This window comes from Ornithorhynchus anatinus, chromosome 2 (genome assembly GCF_004115215.2).
Source record: "Ornithorhynchus anatinus isolate Pmale09 chromosome 2, mOrnAna1.pri.v4, whole genome shotgun sequence".
Classification (NCBI taxonomy): domain Eukaryota; kingdom Metazoa; phylum Chordata; class Mammalia; order Monotremata; family Ornithorhynchidae; genus Ornithorhynchus; species Ornithorhynchus anatinus.
The window spans coordinates 85,006,777-85,019,101 of record NC_041729.1 but is presented as its reverse complement, the minus strand read 5'-3'; the positions used below and the strand labels follow the sequence as shown (position 1 = coordinate 85,019,101).

Here is a 12,325-nt window from a genome sequence, read left to right as displayed (position 1 = left end):
ATTACTAAGTAAGTGTTGATGCTTACTAAGTAAGTGTTGATGCTTTGAGCAGGTTTTCAAGATCCTTAGGTAGTCCTCAAGAATATGACTGACCATGTTCACAAAGAACTTCTTTGACCCTTCCAACCTTGCCAGTAGGGAAAATAAAGCAGGACGGTAGATTCAGTCCAGTTTTGCTCAATTTAGTCTATGCATCTATCATTTCATTTTACGCATTTAGGAGGTAATAGGATCAATCAATGGTATTTAATGGTAGTCAATGGTACTTATTGAGCATTTACTATGTGCAGAGCACTGTACTAAGCACTTGGGAGAGTACAATGTAACAGAATTGGTGGATAAACACACACCCGACCCATAATGAGCTTACTGTATTCAGAAAAATGCAATTTACAGCTGGAAAAGTACAATAAAATAGAGTTGGTAAACATGACGTCTGCCCTCATGGAGCTTATAGTCTAGCGGAAGCAGTAAAGAATCAGGAAGTTAGTATTATAATGTAATTCTTGCCCTCAGAGAAACTTCAAGTCAATAGGCTAAAGCTATGATCAAAAGTGCTTAAATCCTGATTATTATTGTTACAAGTTTATAATTGTTTGCTGTGAATCACATTACCTTTTTCTTCCTCACTTTGTCTCCTTTTCCCGATATTTGTAAGCATATTGTGTGTAACGACAATGTGTTTTATATAATTCCTTTTTAACATTCCCAGGGACTAAGACAGTACAGAGTGCTAAACTGATGATGTACTTTTAGGACAATAGACAAGCTGAATTATAATTGATTTGAAGATGAAGCTGCACACACACAAATCAAGGAGACAGGGATTTCTTTCCAAAGCATGTGAATGTGACTTCATCTCAGTTTAGCCAAAAACAACTTTGCATAGGATGCTTAGAAATCCTAGTTAGTGGGAAAAGGTGTTTTATTTGTTTGTTTTTTTAATCCAGTAGTTTCAAGTACAGGTTTCCCTTTCCAACACCAGTTTTTGAAATCACAGTTGGAGAGTTCATGCTTGATATATGGAATACCATTTTGGATATTGACAATTACAGTATCTGATAACTGTATATATTTATTGAGCACTTACTACAGTGCTTGGGAGACTATAATGTAACAGAGTTGGTAGACATGTTCCCTGACCACACCAAGTCTAGAGAGATCCTGCAATCATACCTAAGATGTTATTTCAAGCTATCTATGTTTTTCTTCTAAATCCTTTGCACTGATCACATATGTGCTTCTAGACATAGTATAAGTTGTTCAATGGCATTAGACACAGAACTTAAATGTGAAGCGCTACAGTTAATTCCCTGGGTGATATTGTTCAAGTGATACCAAAAAGCTATAGGCACATGTCAGTGTTGGGTCTGAAGCACTTTAAGCCTCAGAATTTAAACTGTTGCTGTAAATGTCCATGTTCAATTTAGATCAGTCATGTAGATGATGGCACCACTGATGCTGTGCAAGTATGAGTGATAAAAGATCCTTTATATATTATGGGTTTGACCCATCCAAGGCCTGTCTCTGTTTTATAATAATAATGTTGGTATTTGTTAAGCACTTACTATGTGCAGAACACTGTTCTATGCACTGGGGTATACAGGGTAATCAGGTTGTCCCATATGAAGCTCACAGTCTTAATCCCCATTTTACAGATGAGGTAACTGAGGCACAGAGAAGTTAAGTGACTTGCCCACGGTCACACAGCTGACAAGTGGCAGAGCCGGCATTCAAACCCATGACCTCTCATTCCCAAGCCCATGCTCTTTCCACTGAGCCACATTGTATTTGGAAGACTACATAGTACTCCTAATTACTACGCTTTCCGCTAGTCTATGTATTAAATCCAGGTCTCACAGCTATATAGGAGATTGGTGTTAGACTATGATACACTACACTTCAGCCAAACTACTTCTGTGTGATCTCAGTAAACCCAATCATATTTCACTCTGGAGGAGAGCAAGAAAATTGTTGAGAAGGAAATAGGAAACTCAATTTCCCAAAAGACAAAAGAGAAGATTCACTGATGCCTGCCTACTTATTTTATTTTGCTGTCTCCTCCTTTTAGACTGTGAGCCCATTGTTGGGCAGGATTGTCTCTATCTGTTGCCGAATTGTACATTCCAAGAGCTTAGTACCGTGCTAGGCACACACTAAGCACTCAATAAATACAATTGAATGAATTGAATGAATGAAAGGTAAGGGATTTTTTTGGGTGGGGTCAAATCTTCAGAATGCTCTTGGAGAGGTTTTGGCAGGGTCTCACTTTCTTTCTCTGGAGTCCTTCATGACCAGCTGCTCCTGGGTGCCCCTTCTTCTCCAACAGGACAAGGAGGAATTACCAACAGTGTCAGGCCTTCTGAATCTTTAGAACATTGGAAGCAGCTGTGGCTCTGACAGTTAACAGTGCTGGAATGAGTCTCAAGGAACTTGAAGCTCTTCTGTTTTTTAATGGTATTTAAGTGCCAACTATGTTCCAGGTACTATACTAAGCAGCGGAGCTGGGATTAGAATGCAGGTCCTTCTGACTTCCAGGCCTATGCTCTATCCACTAGGCCATGCTGCTTCTTCCCTAGGCACTGTGCTCTATTGCTCTTTTTTTTTAAAATGGCATTTGTTAAGCACTTACTATGTACTAAGCACTTTACTAAGCATTCAGGTATATACAAGCTAATCAGGTTGGACACAGTCTCTGTCCCACATAGGGCTCACGGTCTTGATCCCCATTTTACAGATTAGGTAACTGGGGCACCGAAAAGTTAAGTGATTTACCCAAAGCCACACAGCAGACAAGTGGCAGAACCAGGATTAGAACCCAGGTTCTCTGGCCCCCAGGCCCATGCTCCTTCTGCTAGGTCAAACTGCTTCTTGTTGTAGTTATCATTATCCTTGTCTCTTACCTTGTTCTTGCTTTCTAATGTTTTATCTTTCCTTATGTGTCTCTGACCAAATTCTTCTCCACTCTAGATTGTAAACTCCTTGTAAACTGGGAATATGACACACAACATGGTCTAATGGAAAAAGCACTGACCTGGGAGTGTTTGACACATAGTAAGTACTTAAATACCATTAGCCTCTGCCTCCCTCCCCCCACAAAAAATTGTTACATTGTACTCTCCTACTGTATGAGTTAACCTCTTTATGATTCAGTTTCTTATTCTATAAAATAGGAAAAATAATACCTAATCATTAGTATTTATTGAATTCCTCTTGTGTGTAGAGCACTCTACTCTGCACACAGTAAATGCTCAATAAATATGAATGAATATCTTTAATCTTAAAGAGCCCCTTATATAACTAATTCTCATCTGAGTATTGATCCCCTCATGCTTTCAAAACAATAAACTTTTTATAAATGCAAGCTCTACTTTTCTTCCCAAAGCCTGGGCCTGAGACATCAATGCCATGACTTACCCTCTTTAATGTTCTGAGAGAGAGAAATGTTTTCTGGTATATATCTTAGGTTTTCCTTTTGCATTCCTTCTTCAATTAAATCTCTGGAGCCAAATATTATTTGCTGGTTATATGTGGGTTTGGACATTCTCATTCAGCTTTGCTTACCAATGATTTTGCTGCCTTTCCCTAAGTTTATGCAGAGCTTGCAGATTCACAAAGTGGTTTCAGACAACAGGGGGGCACAACCCTGATATGTGCTGTATGTCAGATACAGAGGAAAGATAGGGTGCAATTTCAAGGCCTCTTTACCTTCACATACCTTACAAAGGCATTTCACATAATCAGCAGGCTATAACTCTGGGAACTCTTAGCATGGGCTAGTGATTGATACAGTGCTCTGCATACAATAAGCACTTAATAAATACGATTGATTGACTGATTAATTGATTCATTTGGCCACTGGTGTGGCAGTCAGAAAACCTGCATTTTGTCCCAGTTCTACCTCTGCCCTGCTGTATGATCCTGGGAAGGTTAGTTAACCTCTCTCTGATTCAGTTTCCTATTCTATAAAATAGGGAAAATAATATCTAATCAATAGTGTTTATTGAGTTCCTCTTGTGTGCAGAGTGCTTAGGATTAGTAGACAAGATCCCAGTCTTCATGGAGTTTACCATTTAGAGGAGGAGGAGGAGGAGGAGGAGAACACAGAAAAAGGGGTACATACATGATTTACTCTAAGTAATTTCCTAGCAGTCTTTGGGAGATTGTAAATACTTAATTGATAAGGTGGCTCCAAAGGGCTGAAGAGGCACATACTGTCCTCTACATAGGAATATTGTGAAGACAAAAATGAGCTGATAGGAAAGTTTTTTTTTTTAATAAAATTTAAATTCACAATAGGAACTGCTGCTATAAACGTTAATGTTTTTAATTGATTACTTGTAATGACTGTTAAGCCAAAGAGTGGTAAATGAAGTAGAGTTTCCCACAGGCAATAAAGTGCATTAAATGCATTCCCAATATCCCAAAAAATGACACAAACAGTATAAATTGAAATGATTAAAAAGCACTAGTTATGTGATCAAGTTGCAAGGCAAATAAGGACCAGTATTAAAGATTTTGAACTCAATTTTATTTGTATATGTAAATATTGCACCTAAATTTTATATTTTCATTTTTCACACCATAGTCTATAAAAATGCAAAATAGATATTGAACATTGTCTATGGTAAATGGAACAGTAGTCAGTGTCATCCCGTTTTGGGACAGGGATCATCTCTAACTGTAGCCAAATTGTACATTCTAAGCACTTAGGACAGTGCTCAATAAATACGATTGAATGAATAATACTAAATTGAAATGGGCTCTATTTCTTCTCTTCAATCTAATCAAAATATTCAAATGGGAGGGGAAAGGAAGTGTTCAAACCAAAAATATGTTATCTTGAAGTGAAAGAACTAGCATCAAAATTTAATTGTACTATCACAAAAGAGTGCAAAAAGAAGAGCATTGTAATAGGCGATTGCTGTGCTTTATTTAGTTCAATTTATCAAATTTCTAAAATTACTCCATAGTGGTATGATTGCCTACATTAGAATCAATGGGGCTTCAAGTGATTGTTTTTCCATCATCAATAGTCAAGAAGCATTGTGTAATAGTCCTAGTTCTGTTCTATCTCTTCTATGAAACCATACGTGGGGATACATCAAGGATGCTAGTGTCAAAATATGATTTTGACATTCTGCAAAAAATCATTTTATTGAATAGGCTAAGAGCATCATCAAAAGTCCTTGAATCATTCATTCCATATGCTGATGGCTGCTCTGAAAGCACCAGAACAAGAGGACAAGTAGATAAATTATGAACTACTTTTCAGAACCAACAAAGAACAATGAATTTACATTAGTTGGATGATGGGGGCTTTGAAGGGGTTTGCGCTTGTCAAGCTTTATACAATAATCAAGGATCTATATCAGCAACTTAGAATTGAAGTTGCTAAAACCTGCTACCTAGGCACCATATTGTCTCATGACACTAAGATGACCAAAAAAAAAAAAAGAAGACAGTAGTATGTCCTTTGTGAGTTAGTTAGATCATGAGGGATCAAACTCTGATGGAACTGAACTATAGAGCAAATGTAGTTTCTTGAGAGCTACAAATGGTCTTCTCCTAATCAAATGTGGCTTTTGAGCATTCGCGCTCACCTATGGCCTCAGTACCACGAGGTCAATGTCACTATCTTTTAGCCACCTCAAAATCAGCCACCCAGGAAGCTGGACAGGAAGGTGCTGCACAGAGAACAAGCTGTTTTACCCAGTGCCACAGACAGTGGGTTCACTCTCTCTTTTTCTCCCCTTACCCCCCACACCATCACAATTACAGGGAAGAGAAATGCTGGTCATATCAAATGCTTCCACCCCTTCCTTGCCCAATCTCTCCCACTAGGGATAAAGCTGGTGCAAAATGTCCTCCAAATTTGTCCCATTGGCTGGACAGAAAAGGAGGAGAGAGATAGGCACTGGTAAGTAGCTTTTGCCTTGCTCTTCTTTCATGACTTTGGAGCTTTTCAGACCTGGGGGAAGGGGAAGAGGAAAAAGAAAAACCCTTGGCTGGTGGCAGGCAGGGATCCAGGGGTAAACTGACTGCACAAAGCTTTCATTTTCTTTGGCTCTTCTGTGAAAAACAAAAAACAAAATAACAAAAGTGTTCTGACCCTTGTTTTCTATAATGTTTGGTCTGTGGCTTGCCACACACACATCTGACTGTTTAGAGTAATCCCAACCATCATATCTATATGGCATATTCAAAATCAAATAGATGGAATCACAGAAAGAGAAATCTTGGGACAAACTTTATTTTCCTGAATAATTGCTTTCACTTCATACTTGCCTCACCCAAATTTTGAAAAGGAGTAAAAGATTATTTTTTATGTCACATAGTGATGAACAATGATAGCCACGCACTAGGTGGGGAGAAGGGTGGGAATGGGACAAGGAAGATGGGGATAGTTAATGCATTAAGACTGATTGGTAGGAGCATGGACAACACAGTGGGCATGGGAAAAGGTGATTCAATGTGAGCCTATTATATGGTGCACTAGAAATGTGTTGCAAGTGTTAAATTCCAGATGCACTTTTACTTGTCCCCTACTTTACTCCTCCATTTTTTTGTTCTCATCAAATCAATCCTTATATGACCTTATTATATGGTGTAATAGCCAATAGCCCCACCCTAATTTTAACATTATAAAAAAAATGCAAAAAGTGGGGCAATGGTGGTGACCAAATATGGTACATGATGGATCAGCATTGGAACAATCATCATTGTACTTCACTTTTGCTACAAAGAATACTTAAATAATAGCCATAGTATTTATTAAGACCTTAATCTATACCAAACTCTGAATGAAATGCGGCAGTAGATAAAAGATTTTCAGGTTGGACGCAGACACTGTCCCACATAGGGGTCACAGTGTAAGTGAGAGGAAGAACAGACATTGAATCCCTACTTTACATATGAAGGAACTAAGGCATAGAGAATTCAAGTGATTTGCCAAGGTCACCCAGGAGGCAAGGAGTGGAGTTAGGATTAGATGATGTCAGAAGGTTACCAAAACAGCTATTGTAATACGACCTCCTGTTGGAAGTTGAAAATAAGGACAGGAAAAAACACTGTACAGACACAGTAAAACCTCAAATATATGGTTTGTACGGACTGTAGCGGAAAACTGAGATGATTTTCAGTAATTTAAATTGGGGTGTCACTAAGAGCACTGACTTTAGAAGACCATGATCCAGGAGGCAAAACTTAAACCAGTGTGAGTGCTGAGGGAAGCAACCTCAAAAGGAGAGCTTCTTTACATGTAAATTAGAAGAGACTGTAGATCTCACATCTATTTCAAATTCTGGCAGTCATTTCAAATCCTAAGGGCCATTCTTCATTCTTCACCTCCAGATACATGGTCTATAAAAAAATTTCAAAGTATTGGATAAGAAAATATCAGAATAATCCTGACATTGGTGGTGTCGATTGGATTAGGGTTTGAAAATATGACAATTTACAAACTATTTCAAGTATGACACACCATTCTATGGATCAGTGAACTAATTTTTAGAAGCAGAACTTCTAAGACACCTTTTGGGGAAAAAAGTAGTACTAGGGAAATAGAAAATTCCTAAAATATGTGATGTTTGCATGAAAAACCTGGAGATCATCAAGAAAAAATACAGAAGGAAAAAATCCCCCACCAGGTCTTTGACTAAACATATAATTACCATTGCAGTCATGCAGAGTAAGTGCAATCATCCAAATATATTTGTAGTGAGTCACTCTTGTGGGTACAATTATTTACTTGTGCAGCTTTTTAAAATTTGAGTCGTGAAAAAGAGCCTTTCCCAAGAGGAGTGGATAGTGCTGGAGACAGCCAAGACAATTAAGATTGATTCACCTACTTAGTAATGAAAACAGGAATGGCACCTGGTAAGGGAAAGGATGAGTTATTAAAGGTCAGAGATCATTCACTGCAGGACCCCCCAAAGGAGGAGAGATATCCTCTGAGTTCAACCTGAAACTGGAGAACTAGCTTACGTTTGAAATAAGATATCAGGACCCATTTAATCCCAAAGCAAGTTCCATAAAGGCCATGTGTCTCACACTAAAACCAGAAGGGGGTGCTCAGTTTGTTTTTTTTTAATCCCTTTTTATTGACCCAGAAGATCAGTTGTGTAAAATGACTAATCATAAACAATTAAATACAAGGAAGACCTAACAACTACATGATTGATAGTGGGATGAACATATAAAGTATGGCACTAATACTGAAAGCATAATATGAAAGCATACTAGGGAAATCGATATTAACAATAAAAAGTCTCAAGATGATAATTGAAATGAATCAAGCATGGGAAGTAATTAAAAAGCGGGTAAGACTGAGGTCTCTGACTAAGCACTTTACCTCAGTATTCACAAGAGAGGGAAAGAGAAGCTTGTTAAAATTCATTCATTCAATCCCATTTATTGAGTGCTTACTGTGTGCAGAGCACTGTACTAAATGCTTGGAAAGTACTATTTGGCAACAGTCACTAAAGGTGCATGAGCAGCTTGAGGAGAAAGGAAAAGCATGAAAGAATTAGTTTCACTGCTGAAGTAGAAATGAACAGGGGACACAGAGGAATGTAAGGAGTAAACATGATTCTGTACTCCAAGCTATAGTTGAATAGAAAAAAAAAGATCAGATAATGAAGACTCAGAGAATGAAGAGAGGGGCATACTGAGCCCTTTGGTTAGAAATAGAGTCCCCCATCATTGGGGTGCACATGTTACTTTTCTAAGCGGGGTACTCTGATTTCTCTATCTTTTTTTTTTATCATTACTTATTACTGAGGGTTTACTGTGGGTGGAGCACTGTAGTAAGAGCTTGGAAGAGTACAATATAACAGAGTTGGTAGACATATTCCCTGCCCAAAGGGAGCTTATCTTTAGCTAATTCTCTTGTACTGGGCTTTCTTTTTCCCTCTTTCATAGTAACTTTGATTGTTTGTACTTCCTCTAACCCCCTCCCAGAAAACAAATGAAACAAATGTTAAACAAAAATCTGTTGCATATATAAAGGTCTAAGTATTAGTATTCCTTCCTTGGAGTGGTGAGATTCGGAAGACCGTTTGCTATAATGCACTGAGAATAGTGGACTTTGGAGGAACTTGTTTCATATAACTTTGAAAACTTCTTCTGCCCTACTCTATTAATTCTGTTCATGTTGATAGTCTGCAACAAAAGTAGACTGGTGGGCAGGGAAAAATAGGTTATTGATTTTAGAATCAGTGAATTTTCCAAATATATTTTAAATGAATTTTCATTTGGTTTTGATTACACTTTGAAAGTGCTGGGTTGATTCTATTTTTTTTTCCTGGAGTGAATGTCTATCACTAAATACAAAAAGGAAGTGATCCAGCTCTTCAAACACCACTTTACCAAGTTTTCAATAAAATACAATGATACACCTACACTTTAATTGCTTAACATTTCCTAGAAACATATACTATGGTCTTGTATTTCAAAGGATGCACCATGAAAACACAAATGCTTCTCACAACCTTGTATTATTAGTCTCAGTGAATGAAGAGCAGAATTTTATGCCTGGTATGAGGAAGACAGCATTTGCTCACTCCCAAAGACCCCAAAATGTGCCTTTCCATCCAACACCCTCACTCTACAGTGCCACAAGTGGGTGGGGAGGAGACAGGGAGGATGCAGGGGGTTACCTTTGGTCTCAAGGACCATCCTGGCTCTAAAGGACAGGTCCCTGGGCTGGTGGTAGCCTTTAAATACTGCAATTGGTGGGAATTCGGGAAGAAATTGAAGGAAATGATGCATTTTTCTCTTAGTTTTCACTGAACCCAGGGAAGGGGACTGGAGGCTATACTCTAGACTATACAGCTCCTTGTAGGTAGGGAACATGTCTACCAAGTCTGTTAAACTGTACTCTCCCAAACACTTAGTACATTGTTCCACACACAGTAAATGCTCCATAAATTTGATTGAACACCCTCTTCCCACTGTCTAGTTTCCATATCTCTTCCACTCTACATTCAGGTAAGCTTTCCCTCTGTCATTTGTGGTGATGCCATTGATCTGGCCTCTAAGATAATTTCACTTTCCTTTTATTGCTATTTTGCATAGTGTTCAAGATAAGGAGTATAATAAAGATAAGGAAGAGTGGAGAAAGAGCAGCATGGCCTAGGGGAAAAAACATGGGGCTGAAAGTTAGGAAACCTGAGTTTAAGTCTCAGGTCTGCCACTAGACTCCTGTGTGACCTTGGGAAAATTGCAACCTCTCTGTACTTCAGTTTCCTTCTAACCTTACCTCACAAGGATGCTGTGAGGATAAAATGAGATACTAATTGTGACACATCAGTGTCCAAGCTACAACACACCTGGACGGAGAATCACAGGGAAGAGAGCAGACGTTTAGCAGTAGGTGTACATACATACACAAATACACACACACACACACCTCTCCCCTCTCCCTCACCCTCACCCTCCCAACCCTCCTGCCCACCCCAGGCTGTTGGAATATGATGGGAGGAGACTGGATTCCCTGTCAATATTGAAAAAAAATCATTTAAATGGGTCAGAATCAAGATGGCCCTGTCAGGTAAAATTGGAGAGGACTTGAGTTGTAACTCACCAGGCTGTGTTTAAAGTCAGATCCTGGTTCCATCCAACCTATAAGAACAATTCAAAATGGTAATACCTTTTTTTCTACTTAAGCTATACCTGGGGCAAAAAAGTGAAGCTAGGCTGAGCTAATTGTAAGCCCGTCCGATTAGACTGTATGCCCGTCAAACGGCAGGGACTGTCTCTACCTGTTGCCGACTTGTTCATTCCAAGCGCTTAGTACAGTGCTCTGCACATAGTAAGCGCTCAATAAATACTATAAATACTATTGAATAAATTTATTCTGAACCATTTTTCAGGGCACTTACCCAAGCAAAGCATCCAAGCAGACCTGGTTTCTACTGATCAGGCAAACTCAGCTCCAAGCTTTAAACTTTAGTAGTTTTAAATACTCCTCTTAGGGTCACATCTGGAGTTTTTTTAGTATTCCACCAGTCTTGATTTCAGAGGGAGAGTCAAGCAGAGGCCTACCCATTCCATTCCTAGCTTGGGCAGTGGCTAGTGAGTGGAAGGCAATCTGCTACAAGTCAAACTTCACCTATGCTGGGCAGCAGCGGCATGGGAGAGAGTTGAGGATAGAGACTCATTTACTGTGGAGAAGGAGGCAATGGTGAACAACTTCCATATTTTTACCAAGAACAACTCTATGGATACACACCCAGAATGACTGCAGATGGAAGCGAGGCATTCTGGGAGAGATGTGTCCATGGCGTCGCTATGGGCAGGGCACGACTCAACAGCATAAGACAAGTTTTAAATATCTCGCAAACCTCCATTTTAGTATTTTTTCTATTACTGTGCTTTCCACTTTGTAATAACGATTAAAACTCAATTTTGGTCAATATCGTGTTTGGAAACTCTGGGTCGACCAGTATTTCTGGGGCCATCACAAACTATCAACTGGCTCTTGCTGGAATTTCTAATCCCATTTGGATTGCTCTAAATGCTGGATGCCTAACTATTCCTGTTTTGAAGTCACAAAGTTAAGCATATTCAATTCGAACCTCACACAGGAAACAATTCAAAGTTTAATACTAATGTGAAAGTGCATTAGAAAAATAAAAAACCTTTACAAAGGTAATATTGGAGGTATATATCTGACCTAGAACAAAGGTTTAGATTCTACTTTAACTTAAACATGTGCCTTAAAATTTTGATTCTATAACTCAGAGTCAGAGGAGTGCAGATTTGGCCCAGTGCTTCTGTCGCTTTATTCACTGCTTATATATAGGCTAGTGGCTCAATCTTCACAGAGCAAAACCCAAATATACCAAACTTATATTTTTTAACAATGCAACCAATTTTACATTTACTTTCATTCAAACCCCAATGGGATGATTTGCAAATAGTGAAATATACCATAATGCTTGGAGATTGGTTGAAAGCTTTTCATTTGAGCTCATGCATTTTTTTTAGCTAGGAGATTGTATTTTCCAAGCTGCTTTCAAATATGCCAAGGTATCTCTTATCCTTAAAAAAATGCTTGACCCATAGTACTCTTCAGTTCTTGCCCCATCTTGCTCTTACCATTCCTCCCCAAACTACTCATCAAGTTATCTACATCTTCTGATTCCACTTCCTCTCCTCTGCAATCTGGCTTCTGCCCCCTTCACTATATGGAAACAGCCCTCTTTATGGTCACCAATGACCTTCTTCTGGCCAAAACGAATGATCTCTACTCCATCCTAAACCTCCTCAACCTCTTCACTGCCTTTGACACTTTGAACCACCTCTTTATCTTGGAAGCATT

General features: G+C 38.8%; 1 non-coding gene across 1 annotated transcript; it reads left to right on the top strand.

Moving 5' to 3' along the window:
- The first annotated feature begins 10,966 nt into the window (after positions 1–10,966).
- LOC114809729 lies at positions 10,967–11,103 on the top strand. Its single transcript, XR_003757506.1, has one exon. It is a non-coding gene; the product is annotated as a small nucleolar RNA SNORA7 (small nucleolar RNA).
- The last annotated feature ends 1,222 nt before the right edge of the window (positions 11,104–12,325 follow it).